Source organism: Mus caroli, unplaced genomic scaffold (genome assembly GCF_978045245.1).
Source record: "Mus caroli unplaced genomic scaffold, Mus_caroli_1 scaffold_17, whole genome shotgun sequence".
Taxonomy (NCBI): domain Eukaryota; kingdom Metazoa; phylum Chordata; class Mammalia; order Rodentia; family Muridae; genus Mus; species Mus caroli.
The window spans coordinates 39,716,156-39,733,546 of record NW_028227272.1 but is presented as its reverse complement, the minus strand read 5'-3'; positions in this window follow the sequence as shown (position 1 = coordinate 39,733,546).

Sequence of the window (17,391 nt, the reverse complement as noted above, 5' to 3'; positions counted from 1 at the left end):
ACCCCAAAATGTTGTCAAGGAGTAAACACAATATTCAGCATTACAAAGCATGATGTTATTAAATTCTCAGCCGGTGTCACAGAAAACTCTGAGTCTCTTGAACTCTGTTGGAAATCCAATTTTGCTGGGGGAAGGGGATCTGATAAATTTTTGGCCAGCAGGCTGTTTTATTGTGGATAAAATAAAAGAATCAATGTAGGCAAACACCATTCTGGCTTTTATTTTAACTAGAATGGAAAATGTATTATAAATGCAATAGTAAAAGCCGAATACCGAAGACAGGGAAAATAAGGCCTATTCATGTGCCCCAGACTTTAAAAGCTGACTGATACAAAGAAAAAGCTTCATCACTCTAAAAGAGAAATAGATGATGAAGGTTGAGAAGTTCTATAAATATAATTCTGACTGTAAAAGAACTTTGAAAAGATCATAGAGAAAAGCAAAAGACATTTAAAGAAAATAATGGGGTTATAGCCCGTTCCAAGTCTAGCCTCATAAATGATGTTTTACAAATGTTATAAAGGAAGACATATTATGAAACATGAATATAAAAACTGACAGGAATATAAGAAAAGTACCAAGAAGATTAAAGCATAGATGACATGAACAATGTAAGGCATTTGGGAGACAGAAAATAAGTGATTTTGTATAAAAGAAGTCACAGGTCAATATCCAAGAGAATTAAAAGAAACTTTTTAAGATTTAAATATGCTATTCCAGTTTTTATCAGAAGAAATGATAAAAATGATAATGCCAGAAAGTATAAACTAGGACAACGGAGGAGTAATTTTTATCAGCATTTCAGATTAGACTTTATAATGTAAAGTATGTGAACCCTGAGGGAAAATGTGGCAATTACTAGGAGTCAACATTCATTCACCAAAAAAAGGGAAAACCTCACTCATTTACATTATTCAAAACAGTGATTGGTAATTCAGGAAAGATAAATTAATTTAGGGTCTACTGATTTTTGTTGAGTAGTTTCATAAATTTTTCTTCAATTGTTTTTAGGATAAAATGACAAAGGACTGCACAGGCTTTTGAGTGGATTTCTAGCTAGTCAAAAAACCCAGGTATTTAATATTTAGTGTAGTGGGGGCTGTCATTTTACTGAAAAATTGTTTTGATATCAGCACCATCTGGTTCAGAAGTTATACCAATGTTTAGAGTTTTCACAATTTGGTTATGGTGCTTTTTTTTTTTTTTTTTTTTTTTTAATCTAAACTTGAGAATTGGGTATGAAAAAAAAAAGTACATTTGAATCCAGCAGAGTCACACCTGGAATGTAAAGATGACAAGGACTTGTAGACAACCTTGAGTAGGCTGTGAGAAACGCTACTGTCTATAGATGCCAAACTAAAGATGTCTATATCCTGGTCCTTCGAACATGTGCTTATGTTACCTAATACAGTAACGGATGTTGGAGATGTCATTATGTTGAGGATATTGACATGCACCCAGGGTCATCTCAAGGGTTCATCTCAAGGACCAAGGGAGTTTTGGAGCAGTCAGGATGATATGAAGACAGAAACAGAACTTCTACGTAGGCAGAGTTGTCCATAAGTTACTCATGCTCCTGTCACCAATGCCCGACCATTCTCCTCTAAGCAACTGCAATAACCCCATTGCTTTATCAAGCTGGACTTGATCAGAATCAGTTCTTTGGGAACTGGACAGGATAAGAAGATGGAGTGTCCACAAAGGCACAGAGAGCATAGCACAAGAATCTCAACCTCCCAGAGTTGCTAAAGCACTGATACTTTAAGACCAAGTGGTAATTTGTTAGACAATCAAATAAAAATTATCGTACCTTTTGACCTAAAACAAAGGTTTGATGCCATTGGATCTGAATTTGCAGTTCAGGAAGGAGCAAGTGACATGAATTTGCAATTTCTTTTCAGGCAGGAGAAAGTGACAACTATTAACTGTTGTGGCTGAAATAGCTGTCCTTCCCCCAAGGGTTTGCCATATACAAATCCTGAATCATTTTTGTTCCCTTTGGTTCTGCCTTGGTATTACTGACCCTTGATCCTGTGCCTGGTGCCTTGGCAGTGTGCTAAAGTGGGAACACAGCCTTTTGAGGTTGGCTTTACATCAGATCCATTCCTCCCAGGCGTTGTGTGCTCCAAATGTTGGAACTAGCTATAGGTATTATAGCTAGCTGTCTTTCCAGCCCAACTGGTCTGCTCTGAGGTTCTTTTTGTAGAGATAAATGTCCACTGCTCTGACGTACTATGTCAGTCATGGGAATTTAATTTCTCCTTTAGGAAAATATGTACTCAGTTGAAAAAGAAATCTAATTGCATTTATTTCAGGAGATAACTGGCTGGAAATAGTCTATCAGTAAAATGTGCAGCTGTTTAGCTAATTGATTAGAGAAGAGAGGTGATTGGGGAGCACTAGGAGCCAATAATAAATCACCCACAAAAAAGAGGTCATTCTTAATACTCCACACAAAGACACGGCAGTTGCCTCTATAAAGAGGGAAAAGGGCTGTCTTGACTGGGCACCACCCACTTCATTGAATGTTTATACAGGTAGTAATTTGTAATTCATTACAGAACAAAATCAAGTTTAACTAGCTCAGCACAGATCTTTGAGTTAGAACCACAGGGTGACATCTTCACAAAAGCTAGAAGTCATCACAAAAGCATGCTTTATATCCAGTCACCAAACCAATGGGTAATGACTACCTGTGTTCTCATGAAGAACGAGATAATGCTCTATTGTGAGCAAGGAGATAAGACTGTCATATTTCTACTAACACTATACTTTCCAGAATCTTCTGCACAACAGACACCACCCATAAAGTACAATACAACCACATCCCATTATAAAATAGTTAATCTGGGAAAGCCTGTGAACCATAAAATCAAGATATAATACAAGATGCACTTTGGTTGCTGTAGAGATAATTGTACAACAGTAATAAATGACTTTTGGCAAAATAGTACACGTCTAGTCTAAGTTGAAGCTTCATCAATGTAAGGGAGGGGATGATGGATGGCTGTGTCTGGGGTAGATGTGCCATCTAGAACAAGAGCAACAGTTATCATATATGAGGCCTTCGTGAAACTGGACCTATTAACACTTCCAGCTAAACAGTGGAGAAAAGCTCACCAGGGCCCCTCTCTAAGTGTGTATAAGGAATATGCAGTTGTTGGGGGTCACAGTTGTCCATAGTTGTTCATACTCCTATAACCAATGCCTGGACACGCTCCTCTCAGCGACTCCAATAACCCTACTGCTTTATCAAGCTGTACTTGATTGGAATCAGTTCTTTAGTCTGTCATTGCACTCTCCATCCGGAGTAAGTAGAGATGACTCCTTGGGAAAAGCTGAACAACTGGGACTAACATACAAAGAGGGGATTTTGCCCAAATAAACATTCAGCTCAGCCAATGGTTTGTACCAAGGAATAGAAAGGTAAAGATAGAAATTTTCAAATAATGGGATGCACTGATTATGTTGTATATGAAAAATACCTGATCAGGGAACAGCACTGGGCCTGGCCAGCTTGAGTCCTAGCTCCCACCATGGCTGAGCACAGCTGAATCTATTTCCTTCCCATCAGCAGTCTTAGCTCTGCCCTAGTTAGGTTTCTATTATTAGCCAAGGGAATTATAAGAAACTATAGGGCAGTCACTTACTGTGCATCAAGACAAATGTCAAAGCCATTCTGCAGTGACAAACCTGCTTGTTGTTACCAAGGAAAGATAACCTCTAAAAAGCTTTTTAGAACGAGCCAGATGAGGACTTTTTTTTTCTTTCTTCAGTCTTTAAGTTAGATGTATTTCCTTAGCACATCAACAAGTAGGCATCAAATACCTATGGGAATTATTATCACAAACAACTCATTGGGGATTAATAGGAAGATGAATACTCCTAGAATTTGAAAAAGAATTATTTCAGTGCCTTGCAGTTGAACACTTATATGTCACAAAGTTCTCCTGTGTTGTTGCTTAAATGCCGGTAACAAGTGCCAATCTTGATGCTTACCCAGCTGAATGCCTCTCTGACCTCTTGATCATCAATCCTATTCACGTTTGGAGATTCAGATTATATAGTTCTCACCTTCGAGGAGACAAGGATTTCCTCATCTGGCCTGGTTGCTCTCTCTTAGGAGGTCTTATAGAACACTCTTAGATATTGCTGAACATTAGTTCAGGCATCTTCCAGGATGCTGTCCTTTAGGAAATCTTAAAGGATGCTGCAGCTTTCTTCTCTGTCCGACTACATACACAGTTCATGATATTAAACACGGAATTAAGTAACTTGAGGGGAAATACTTCTGTTTTTGTGAATGCATCTGTAGCAAATTCTGACGCATTTACATGCACACCAATTTCCTGAGTGGGTTGAAATGAGTGTATATGTGAGTTTTCCACAACCTGGAATAAATGTCTACAAGAACAAATTGCTTAGCATTAGTTGTGGCAGCTATCCATAAAGTTTGTTCTTCATCCTTACCTTGACTACATCAGGAACTAACTAAAACTCAAAAGTAGAAAGCATATTTGTTGAGGATATTGCTAAGTATGAAATAGAAAAATCCAATCTGTGTCCATGAGATAGAAAGACATGCCTTTAGTGCAGTCCTTCTGAAGTAGAAAGAGACACCTTCTTCTGGAATCCTGTATAAGGACATGGAAGATGGAAGCTTTTGATCTTTGCCTGCTTGCTCTCATCTGTAGAAAGTCCATGTCTTCACTGGCATTGGAGGCTGCTGCTTCTGGTTTCCAGCATACATTAAAGATCAGCTAAAACATACAACCTCACGGGCTGAGCAACTTCTGGATTCTTAGACTTTATATTTGTCATTGTTGGATTAACTCTAGAGAATCCTGACTAATACACTAGTCTTAATAGATATCACTTTAGAGTTTAAAAGCCTATAGTTGAAGGTATTTGTCGTGAAGGCAGTAACTTAATTGCTGAATTCACTGATGACCTCAGCAGCAGTGTCTGATGCAGAGAGGGTACTCTGAAAGAATCATTAATAAGTGAAAGGTAACAGTCATAAGAAATAAAACCTTTCCCCCAAAATATCTATAAGGAGAGTGATTGTGGTTCTAAGTTGCATGGTATTTTCCAGTTCACAAAATAGGCTTATTCCACTTAATTCTCTTAATGTTATCCTCTCAGGGCTGTCAGAATCACTTGCATTTATAGATGAGGAATTCAAGTTTAGAGTGGCCCAGTGAAAATGAAGATTCCAATTCTAGAATGAAAAGTTTTAAGGTCTTTCCATAATACTGACCTTTCTCGGTTTGTGACTTTACCTTAATTGCTGAGTTCAACTAAAGGGAACTTTTTTTAAAAAATAGGATTCATGTGGCTTTGTTTCAAAATAAACATTTGAAATATTGGGCCAAAAAATAATAAATTGGTACAGTACTCTTAATAACCTAAAAGAAATGTGGTATAAGAAACTATGTTTGACATAAAACTCTTTCTATGAACAGACAGATGAGCAGTAGAAACGTTGATTCTAAGAGATTCTATTGACAAAGAGTATGGATCGGATTTTTCTCTATTATTAAAGATAGATTATTTCCTTATACAATATAACTTGATTATATTTCCACTTCTACTCCTCCCAGTTCTTCCCACCTCCTCTTCCATCCAGATCCACTCCCTGTCTGTCTCTCAGAAAAGAACAGACTTCTAAGAGATAGCAACAGAATACAACATAATATAGTAAGATAAACATTTTAAAAATCACTTTAAAGATGAACAAGGCATACTGACAGACAGAAAGGAAACAATAAAAGCACAGGCGTCAGAGACTCACTGGCTCACACATTCACAAGTTCATTAAAAATACTAAACTGAGCGGTACACTGTACACTCCGAGGATTGGGTGCAGGCCCATACAGGCCCTGTGCTTGGTGCCCAGCTTCTGTGAGTGCATAGGAGCTTTGCTTAGTAGATTTAGAACTGGTACTGGCTCCTGTCAGCAAGCACTTGATGGCATCCACAATAGTGTCTGGGCTTGGTAACTGTATATGGGATGGATCCCCAGGTGGGACGGTCTCTGAATGGCCTTTCCTTCAGTCTTTGCTCCACACTTTGTATCTCCTCCATGGGTATTTTGTTCTGCCTTCTAGGAAGGACTGAAGTAGCCACACTTTGGTCTTCCTTCTTGAGCTTCATGTGGTCTGTGAATTGTATCTTGGGTATTCCCATACGATGTGTGCTATTTTGTGATTGGGTTACCTCACTCAGGATGATATTTTCTAGTTCCATCTATTTACCTAAGAATTTTATAAATTCATCGTTTTTAATAACTGAGTAGTACTCCACTGTGTAAATGTACCACATTTTCTGTATCCATTCCTCTGTTGAGGGACATCTGGGTTCTTTCCAGCTTCTGGCTATTGTAAATGAGGCTGCTATGAACATAGTGGAGCATGTGCCCTTGTTATATGTTGGGGCATCTTTTGGGTAGTATAGCTGGGTACTCAGGTAATACTATGCCCAATTTTCCGAGGAACTGCCACACTGATTTCCAGAGTTGTTGTACCAGCTTGCAATCCCACAAGCAATGGAGGAGTGTTCCTCTTTCTCCACATCCTTTTCAGCATCTGTTGTCACTTGAGTTTTTTATCTTAGTCATTCTGACTGGTGTGAGGTGGAATCTCAGGGTTGTTTTGATTTGCATTTCCTTGATGACTAAGGATGGTGAACATTTTTTAGGTGTTTCTCAGCCATTTGGTATTCCTCAGTTGAGAATTGTATGTTTAGCTCTATACCCCATTTTAAAAATAGGGTTATTTGCTTCTCTGGAGTCTAACTTCTTGAGTTCTTTGTACATACTGGATATTAACCCTCTATCGAATGTAGGTTTGGTAAAGATTTTTTCCCAATCTGTTTGTTGCTGTTTTGTCTTATTGGCTGTGTCCTTTGCCTTACAGGAGCTTTGCAATTTTATGATCTTAGAGCATAAGCTATTGGTGTTCTGTTCAGGAAAATTTCCCCTGTGCCCATGTGCTCAAGACTCTTCCCCACTTTTTTTTATATTACTTTCATTGTACCTGGTTTTATGCGGCAGTCCTTGATCCACTTGGACTTGAGCGTTGTACAAGGAGATATGAATGGATCAATTTGCATTCTTCTTCATGGTAACCACCAGTTGAACCAGTACCATTTGTTGAAAATTCTGTCTTTTTTTCTACTAGATGGTTTTAGCTCCTTTGTCAAGTGACCTTAGGTATGTGGGTTCATTTATGGTTCTTCAGTTCTATTCCATTTATCTTCCTGCCTGTTATTGTACCAGTACCATGCATTTTTTATCACAATTGCTCTATAGTACAGCTTGAGATCAGGGATGGTGATTCCACCAGAAGTTCTTTTATCGTTGAGAATAGTTTTTGCTATCCTGTTTTTTTTTATTTCAGAGGAATTTTCAAATCACTTTTCCTAACACTATGAAGAATTGATTTGGAATTTTGATGGGGATTACATTGAATCTGTAGACTGCTTTTGACAAGATAACCATTTTTACTATATTAATCCTGCCAATCCATGAGCATGGGAGATCTTTTCATCTTCTGAGATCTTTGATTTCTTTCTTCAGAGACTTGAAGTTCTTGTCATACAGATCATCCACTTCCTTAATTAGAGTCACACCAAGGTATTTTATATTATTTGTGACTATTGTGAAGGGTGTTGTCTCCCTAATTTCCTTTTCAGTCTGTTTATCCTTTGAGTAGAGGAAGGACACTGATTTGTTTGAGTTAATTTTATATCCAGCTACTTCACTGAAGTTGTTTATCAGGTGTAGGAGTTCTTTAGTGGAATTTTTGGGGTCACTTAAATATACTATCTTATCATCTGCAAATAGTAATATTTTGACTTCTTTCTTTTCAATTTGTATTCCTTTGACCTCCTTTTATTGTCTAATTGCTCTGGCCAGGACATTGAGAACCATATTGAACATGTAGGGAAAGAGTGGGCAGTCTTGTCTACTCCCTGATTTTAGTGGGATTGCTTCAAGTTTCTCTCCATTTAGTTTGATGTTGGCTACTGGCTTGCTGTATATTGCTTTTACTATGTTTAGGTATGGGCCTTGAATTCCTGATCTTTCCAAGACTTTTATTATGAATGGGTGTTGGATTTTGTCAAATGCTTTCTCAGCATCTAATGAAATGATGATGTGTTTTTTCCTTTGAATTTGTTTCTATAGTAAATTATATTGATGGATTTCCATATACTGAACCATCCCTGAATCCCTGGGATGAAGCCTACTTGATCATGATGGATGATCATTTTGATGTGTTCTTGGATTTGGTTTGCAAGGATTTTATTGCATCGATATTCGTAAGGGAAATTGGTCTGAAGTTCTCTTTCTTTGTTGGGTCTTTGTGTGGTTTAGGTATCAGAGTAATTGTGGCTTCATAGAATGAGTTGGGTAGAGTTCTTTCTGTTTTTATTTTGTGGAATAGATTGAGGAGGATTGGTATCAGGTCTTCTTTGAATGTCTTCTAGAACTCTGCACTAAACCCATCTGGTCCTGGGCTTTTTTTGATTGGGAGACTATTAATGATGGTTTCTATTTCTTTAGGGGTTATGGGACTGTTTAGGTCATTTATCTGATCCTGATTTAACCTTGGTACCTGGTATCTGTCTAGAAAATTGTCCATTTCATCCAGGCTTTCCAGTTTTGTTGAGTATAGGCTTTTGTAGTAGGATCCAATGATTTTTTTGGATTTCCCTGGTTTCTGATGTTATATCTCTGTTTTCATTTATGATTTTGTTAATTTGCATACTGTCTCTGTTCCCTCTGGTTAGTCTGGCTAAGGGTTCATCTATCTTGTCAATTTTCTCAAAGAACTTGGTTTGGTTGATTCTTTGTATAGTTCTTTTTGTTCTAATTGGTTGATTTTAGCCCTAAGCTTGTTTATTTCCTGCCATCTACTCCTCTTGGGTGAATTTACTTCAGGAGTCTGATATAGCTGTCCGTGCTAGACAAATACAGAGGTGGAGACTCTCAACCAACCATTAGATTGAGCACATGGTCCCCAATGGAGGAGCTAAAGAAAGGATCTAAGAAGCTGAAGGGGTTTGCAGCCCCGTAGGAGGAACAACAATATGAACTAACCAGTACCTCCAGAGCTCTTAGGGACTAAACCACCAATCAAAGAGTACACACGGAGGGACCCATAGCTTCAGCCATAAATGTAGAAGAGGATGGCCCTGTCAGTCATCAGTGAGAGGAAAGGACCTTAGTCCTGTGAAAGCTTGATGCCCTAGTATAGGGGAATGCCAGGACTAGAAAATGGGTGTGAGTGAATTGGTGAGAAGGGGAGCGGGGTAGGGGGTTTTCAGAGGGGAAACTAGGAAAGGGGATAACATTTGATATGTAAATAAAGAAAATATTTTAAAAAAAGAACTGGAACTGGTTTTCAGGAAGAATTTGAAGGAGTGTAGAACTATAGTCTAGAGAAACACTGGACCATTACTCATGAAGACTTAAAGGAACATTTTGGTGGCAGTGCAGAAGAACAGGATTCAGGTACCTTACTTGAAGTTAAATATCACATGGGCGTCAGAATGTAGCCTTGTCCATATATGCTGTTTTTATAAGCACAGAGCACAGAAGATATAAGACTTCAGTGGTTAAAGTCAAGGGACGTTAACACATGGGTCAAGAGAAAAACTTGCAATGTCAGGCATTGTGTATCAGGGTCTTTTTCTCATTAGAAGACACTAAAAAGTCAATCTATGAAAGAGATTTTCAGGGAACAGGCAGGGCTGCAATAGAAACCCCAATATGCTGGGGATACTAGGAACATGAGGCATCTTCCAAGGAAAGCTATAACACTGAGTGGACATAGCTCAAGAGAGAGTGATATCGACACAGACCAGCAAGTGCAGGGTTATACATGACTGTTGAAACGTAAATGATGATACCACGAGCTCAGGATGATAGACAAAGAACTTTGGGGCTGAGCATTTGCCTTGTAGAGCTTTGAACATGCTCTAATACATCTAATACATCTTTTTTTCTTGTTATATTCAGTGTAGGTATTAAAGTGGAATTTGAAAATCCACAGCCAGTAGAAGGAAGACAATGACAAGGTGTTAAGAGAATTCAATGAAACCGAAAATCAACAAACCTCAACCTCAATTCTTTGGAATATCAAAGAAAAAGTAACGTTGAGACAGAGTGAGGGACAGAGTGAGGAAATGTTATGAGAGACCCTCTATTTATGAGAGACAGAACAGCAAGGTTTCATATAAGACAGGTTTCTGCCAGCAAACACTTTACAGTTTATTTATTCTTTAAGCATACCATGCATGAATATGTTGCACTTTGAGCATATTCAGTCTCCACTTTGCCCAACTCATCCAGGGATCCCCCTAACCCATTCCCTCCTAAATTCATGTCTTATTTAAAAAACACCGACTGGGCCCAAATAACCAGGCTCATATGTGGGGCTCACCCAGTGGTGCATGGACAACCTACCAGGCACAGGAAATCTTAAAACTGAAGCAAGTAGACAAAGTCCATAAGACACTAATTATATATTTGCATTAACAAAGAAATGACTAAATTGTAAAATTCCTATCAAATAAGTATACTTTGTAACAGTCTTGTAAAGAAAATGCTAGAGCTAACAGACACACGGGAGAATTCTACTATACATCTAAAGAAGAATCAGTACCAATTCTGTAAGAAAATTTACAGAAAATATATGGAATACTTTTCTGGACATATAATCATATTTTTTTAAAAACAAAATTACACATCACTCTTTTTCATGATTATAGGTGTAGAATTTTAATCTTAAATAATAGCAAATTGACCCAAATATTGTACAAAATGGATAATATATCATTGCCACATAGTTTATCCTAGAATTTTGTCTAATATTTTGAAAAATCTATCAGTGTAACACAACTTCTTACCTAAAAAGTTTCAAAAATTGCATGCATATTGTTATTATAGAAAACCAGTTAAATACTTTAAAAACAAAAATACATGGGCATATACTCTCTTTTCAAACTTTAAATTTTTATCTTGTTTTGTTTTTTGTTTTGTTTGTTTTGTTTTATTGAGACAATGTTCCCTCTGTGCCTTGGCTGTTTTGAAACTTGCTCTGTATTCCAGGTTGGCCTCAAACTCACAAAGATACACCTGCTTCTGTCTCCTGAGTGGTGAGATCAAAGGCATGTGCCACCACACCCTGCTTAAACTTTAATATTTTAAAAAGAAATATACAAAGTATATTCTACAGATTGAATGTGACCTCACAAAATTCTCTTCTGGAAACACCAACCTTCAAAGAGATTGAATTTAGATATGAGGCCTTCTATTTATTTTTTTTATTACCTTTATTTTTTTACAATCCAGTCATTACTTACTTACCTGTTGGCCCTCCCACAGTTCCTTATCCCATTCCTCTTCTTTATTGTCTCTAAGATGATCCCCCCACCCCGCCCCACTCTCCACTCCCTGGGGTCTCAAATCTCTTGAGGGTTAGGTGCCCTTGGTCATATATATATATATATATATATATATATATATATATATATATATATACACACTCTTGGCCATATACCGAAAAGATGCCTCACCATACGACAGGGGCATGTGCTCCACTATGCTTATAGTGGCCTTCTCTGTAGCCAGAAGCTGGAAACAATTCAGATGTCCCACAATGGAAGAATGGATATAGAAAATGTGGTTCATTTACACAATGGAATATTATCCAGCTATTAAGATTGAGGACATCATGAGTTTTACAGGCAAATGGATGAAACTAGAAAATATCATCCTGAGTGAGGTAACTCAGACCCAAAAGAACATGCATGCTATGTACTCACTAATAAGTGGATATTAGCCAAAAAATAAATAAATAAATAAATAAGAGTACTTGGAATACAATCCACAGAACTCAGGTTACTAAGCAGAAGGGCCCAAGTGAGGGTGCTGCAATCCCACTTGGGGGGTGGGGGAGAAAGTAATCACAGGAGGCAGGGGAAGGGAGGGACCTGGATGAGAGAGGGACTGGGAGGGGGAAGGGGAACATGATCAGGCATGGGGCCAGGGTCAAGAGAGAAGTCTTAAGGGCCAGCAGAATGAATGGAAATATACAACCTGGGGAAGGGGGACCCTCCAGAATGTACCAGAGTCCTGGGAGGGTGAGAGACTCTCAGGACTCAAAGGCAGAGACCTTAGATAAAATGCCATACAGTTGGGAGAAGGAACTTGCAGTGTCCACCTCCAGTAAAAAGACAGGGCTTCAAGTGGAGGGATGGGGTGGCCATCCCACAGTCAGAGACTCTGACACAGAATGGCTCCTGTCTAAAAGGTCTCCTAATTATTAATAATCTAAAAGAAGTTAGGAGGTGAAGCATTGTCTAATAGTGTTAGTGTCCTTATCTGAATAGTATTCTTTCTCAGTCCTTCCTCCCTCCTTCCCCTCCTCTTCCTTTCTCCCTCCCTTCCTTCTTCTCTCTTCTCCTCTATAGATACACATGAGAACAGAGAAGGAAGGCAGCTGTCTTTCATTCAGGAATAGAGTCCAATGCCAGAGACTGAACTTGCTGATACCCTAAGAATGAACTTGCAGTCTCCAGAACTGTAAGAAGATAATTCATACAAAGACATGCCGCCATGCTGTCCACTCACTTCAGTGGCATTCCCAGCAGACTATCTTTTAAACTCAAAATGCTAAGGTCAAATCAATCAAAGCTTAATGCTTCATAGAATAGGGAGCGATTTTATAATGCTTATTTGCCTGAGAGTTCAGACAAAAAAGAAATCATTTTCATGGCAAATCACAGAAAAAAATCCATACATTATAAATAAATGGGATATAGTTATGTTTCAAAATCTAGAGTCTTTTTTTTTGTAGTATTAGGTCAAAAATGGTAACGTTTTCTTCCTGTAAGACCTTGGGTATAATGTACTTTCCCATGTCCATCTTGCAGAGGGCAGCCTTTCTGTACATATTCCTGCATTTTATCTTTGGCTTTCCACTCTCTTTTCAACATATTTATAAAGTAATGGCACATGTCCATGATTTCCTTGTTTATAGTATAGCACATACCATATGTGATAACGAAATCTAAGAATATGTTATCATTATTTTCATAGCACCGGATGCAGAGCCCGATCAGTCATAGGGACTGTATCTTTTAGGTGAAAGCAATCTCAAAGGCTTCAACCAAGGTGCACTGGCTGGTTTTGTATGTTAACGACACAAGCTGGAGTTATCACAGAGAAAGGAGCTTCCCTTGAGGAAATGCCTCCATGAGATCCAGTTGTAAGGCATTTTCTCAATTAGTGATCAAGGGTGGAAGGGCCTCTTGTGGGTGGTGCCATCCATGGACTGGTAGTCCTGGGTTCTATAAGAAAGCAAGTTGAGCAAGCCAGGGGAAGCAATCCAGTAAGCAGTACCCCTCCATGGCCTCTGCATCAGCTCCTGCCTCCAATTTCCTACCCTGTGTGAGTTCCTGTTCTGATTTCCTTTGGTGATGAACAGCAATGTGGAAGTGTAAGCTGAACAAACCCTTTCCTCCCAAACTTGCTTCTTGGTCATGATATTTTGTGCAGAAATACAAACCCTGACTAAGACATCAGGTATCCTTAGCCAGTTTGCCACATCTGCCATTTTCTGTTGCTCTGCAGTTTAAACATGGGGAAACTGAAGGAGAGCCAAGAAATGAGCCTGTGAGCTGGAGTTCAGGTTCTGGTTCTGGTTCTACGGTGACTCCTTGACCTTGGAAAGATTACTCAGTCTTCCCGACTAGCTTTTTCTCTGATGGTACAGAGACAAAACCTGGCATGTTACTCCAGAGAATATTATAGGAGTGAAAAGAGATACTGTGAAAGAAAGTGACTTTGAAACTTGCAAGGTACAAGGTAAGGCAAACTGCTGCCTTTGTGTTTACCTAACCTTTATTGGGCTTATGGACTGTACTTGCATCTAACCTAATACAGAGGATTTACAACATCTCCTACTGTGGCCCAGTTTTATGCCCAGCACAGATAATGACTTCTGGAGAAGAGGTGTGCTTCCAATCCCCCCACATCCATTCATTTAAATGTGGTATAAAAAACAACGAGCGAGTGCCTCATTTCAGCAAACAAGAAAAATTAGTTTAATCACCTTTTAAGGCTTGGCTGCTCCTAGAAAATTAATCAATATTGTTTTATTTCCAACATATCCAGGCACTTACAAAAGTTTTTTTTTTTTAAACCTTGGAAGGCTTTCATTTAATGTAAGCCAATCTCTCATCATTCGCCTAAATAGGTCAACAGCCTACATTAAAATAATAAAAGTAGAAAATTTAGCTACCCAAAATTTATTGAGCAGAGTGAACATAGTGAGCTATCCTTCTCCCAAATTCATGCTTTCAAGTTGTCTTGCTTTTCTCTCTATTGCTGTGATTAGGACCATGGCCAAAGGCAAATGGGGGAGAAAGGCATTTGGTGTACATGTCCCAGTTACAGTTCATCATGGAGGGAAGCAGAGTGAAGAACCCAAATAGGGAAGGAACCTGGAAGTAGAAACTGAAGCATAATCCATGGAGGGAAGCTTCTTATTGGCTTGCTCCCCATGGCTTGCTCATCCTGTTTTCTTATACAACCCAAGACATGCTGCCCAGAGATGACAGTACTCACAGGGAATAGGCCTTCCCACATCAGTCATTAATCAAGAACATGACCCTCAGACTTGCCTAGGGACCAATCTAATGGAGCATGTTATCCATTACTATCCCCTCTTCTTAGATAACTCTGACTTAGGTCAAATCGGCAGAAAGCTAACCAACACAGCACTGTCCATTTTACCCTCAAAACACTAATGAAATATAATTAGAAATAAACCCACGACCAGTATGATAAAGCAGAATCTGCAAGATCCAACACAGGGATGAAAAAAAGTCTTTTGAAAAATCTAGATTATTTGGTAAGTTCTTGTATGTTCCTCTTCCAACACTTTTTGGCTCTCCTGTGATTATCTCTGCTCTATGGCATGTGCACTTTCTCAAGAATTCCTGATAACTTCGAAAAATGACTCAGTCTCTGACAAATTTCTCATGACTCCATTGAAGCCTTCCCTTTCTTTTCTCATTGTGGAGAAAAGACACTGAAAAATGACTCTAGCTATTTGTGGCTCTCTTTAAACAACTACCAAGTATCATGGCACTTAGTTTAATTGTTAAGTGGTGGACTTCAAAGAGATAATTTGAATAATGCTTATTTTTTGCTTCAGAGGAAATGTTTCCTCATATGTTAGAAAACCTTGAATGCAGGGAGATATGGAAAATATGCTACATGTAGGGGCAGAGATTTGAGTACAATTGGCTGAATAGTAGAAGACTACATGGGAAGTACCCCCTCCCACCATCCTGAGACAGTGTTTCTCTACATAATTCTGGCTGTTCTGGAACTCACTTTGTAGAGCAGGCTGACCTTGAACTCAGAGATCTGTCTGTCTCCATCTCTTGAATGCTGGGATCAAAGCTATGCAACACCATGCCTGACTTTGTTTTGTTTTCTTTGGGGGAAGTGACTCTTATGCTGAGTATGACAGGACAATTATGGGTTTCCTGGAAGGCACAGAAGGAAATACCTATGATGAGAAAATACATAAGGATATGTAAGGAGAAGGGGAAACAGGAAAGGCTAGGCTAGAGAAGGCCAACTAAAGAGCTTAGAAATGATGCTGTAGGCAAAGGGGATACTAAAACATCCTCAGAAGGTAGCAGCCAGGCTGGGAAGATGACCTAGTTGGTAAGGTGCTTGCTGCAGGCACAAGGACCAGACTTTGAGTCCCCAGCATCCATGCAAAAAAATCAGGTGCAGTGGTGCATGTCTGTAAGCAAAGCACTGCAGGTAATGTGGGCAGTCAGAGGACTTCTGACCTCACTGGCCATCCAGCAAAGCTGAGTTGCTGCTTTCCAGATAAGTGAGAGACACTTTCATACAAACAAACAAACAAACAAACAAACAAACAGAATCAGTGTGGGAGTGCTTGAGGAAGACACCCAACACAGACCTCTGCCTCTATCAGCACACAGTTGCATGGACATGTGGACATACCCAGATGAACACAAGCATCACACACACACACACACACACACACACACACACACACACACACACACACACACCTATGCACAGGGACGCACATGCATACACACATGTAATAGCTTCCCTGAGATTTATTAATTATTCCTATACTGTAAATCCACTTTTTAGACCACAATTCAGTGGTCATTTATGTGTTTACAGAGTTCTGGAATGGTCATCACAGCCCAATTTCAGAATACTTTGATTATTTCTCAGAGATACTGTATACGCATCGGTAGCCATCATTCACCCTGTCTCCTTGGCCCCTAGCAACTGCTGGCTCTCACGTACCCATGTGGATTTGCCTTTTGGACCTTTAGGTAAACAGTAACTAGGAATATGTGGTTATGTATGACCAGCTTCTTTCAATCAGAGTATTTCAAAATTTCATTCATGTCATAGCATGTTTTCATGCTGTGTTCCTCTTTATAGCTAAATAATATTGTATGCTGTATTTTCTTAATCCTTTTTTTTAGTTACTGGTCATTTAGGTTTCTCCTCCTCCTTGGCTATTATGAGTAATGTTGTTACATGTATTCGTATTCCAGTGTTATTCTCTTGAGTTTATGCTTGTTCACAGCACGGCTGTGTCACGTGGATGGTTACTATTTTGAGGAACTATTTTCCAAGGTGGCTGCATCCTTGTACATTGCCACCAGCAGCATGTGAACATTCCTGTTTCTCCCTCCACTTGACAACACTCTCTGTCATCTGTATTTTCCATTTTGACCACTCTTGTGGATGTGCGTTGTTCTTTGCTATGATTTTTGACTTGCATTTTCCTGGTAATCATTCCTCTCCAGTTGCCTAAGTGCTTGTTGGTCATTTGTTTATCATTACATGGTTAAATCTAGTGGTTAAATTAATCTTCTGGGGTTAGGCCAAAGACCTCTGACTATGTGGCTTCAGCCCACATAGATGCATCTTCTTGCATTTCTGGTATCTGGAAGTCTGAGGCAAGTATTGAAAGTCTGGCTTCTCCTGCGCCTCCCTCTTTTGTTTGTAGACAATCACCTTTGCTCTGTGTCCTTATGTGGCTTGTCCTCTGTGCATACATTCTGAAACTTCTTATAAAAACACTCGTTGTATTAGGCTAGGACCTCCTTTTGACCTCAATTTAAACGTATTTATATCTTTTATCAGTTATTTCTGATAGGCATGTTGGAGATTAAGACTTTGGTATATACATCTGGTAGCTTTATAATTAAGTCCATATAATAAGTCATATAAAATTTGGGTTGATATATTATAATTATAGACTTGTAGACAAACTTTATTCTGTAAAAAAGTCTCCAATTAAT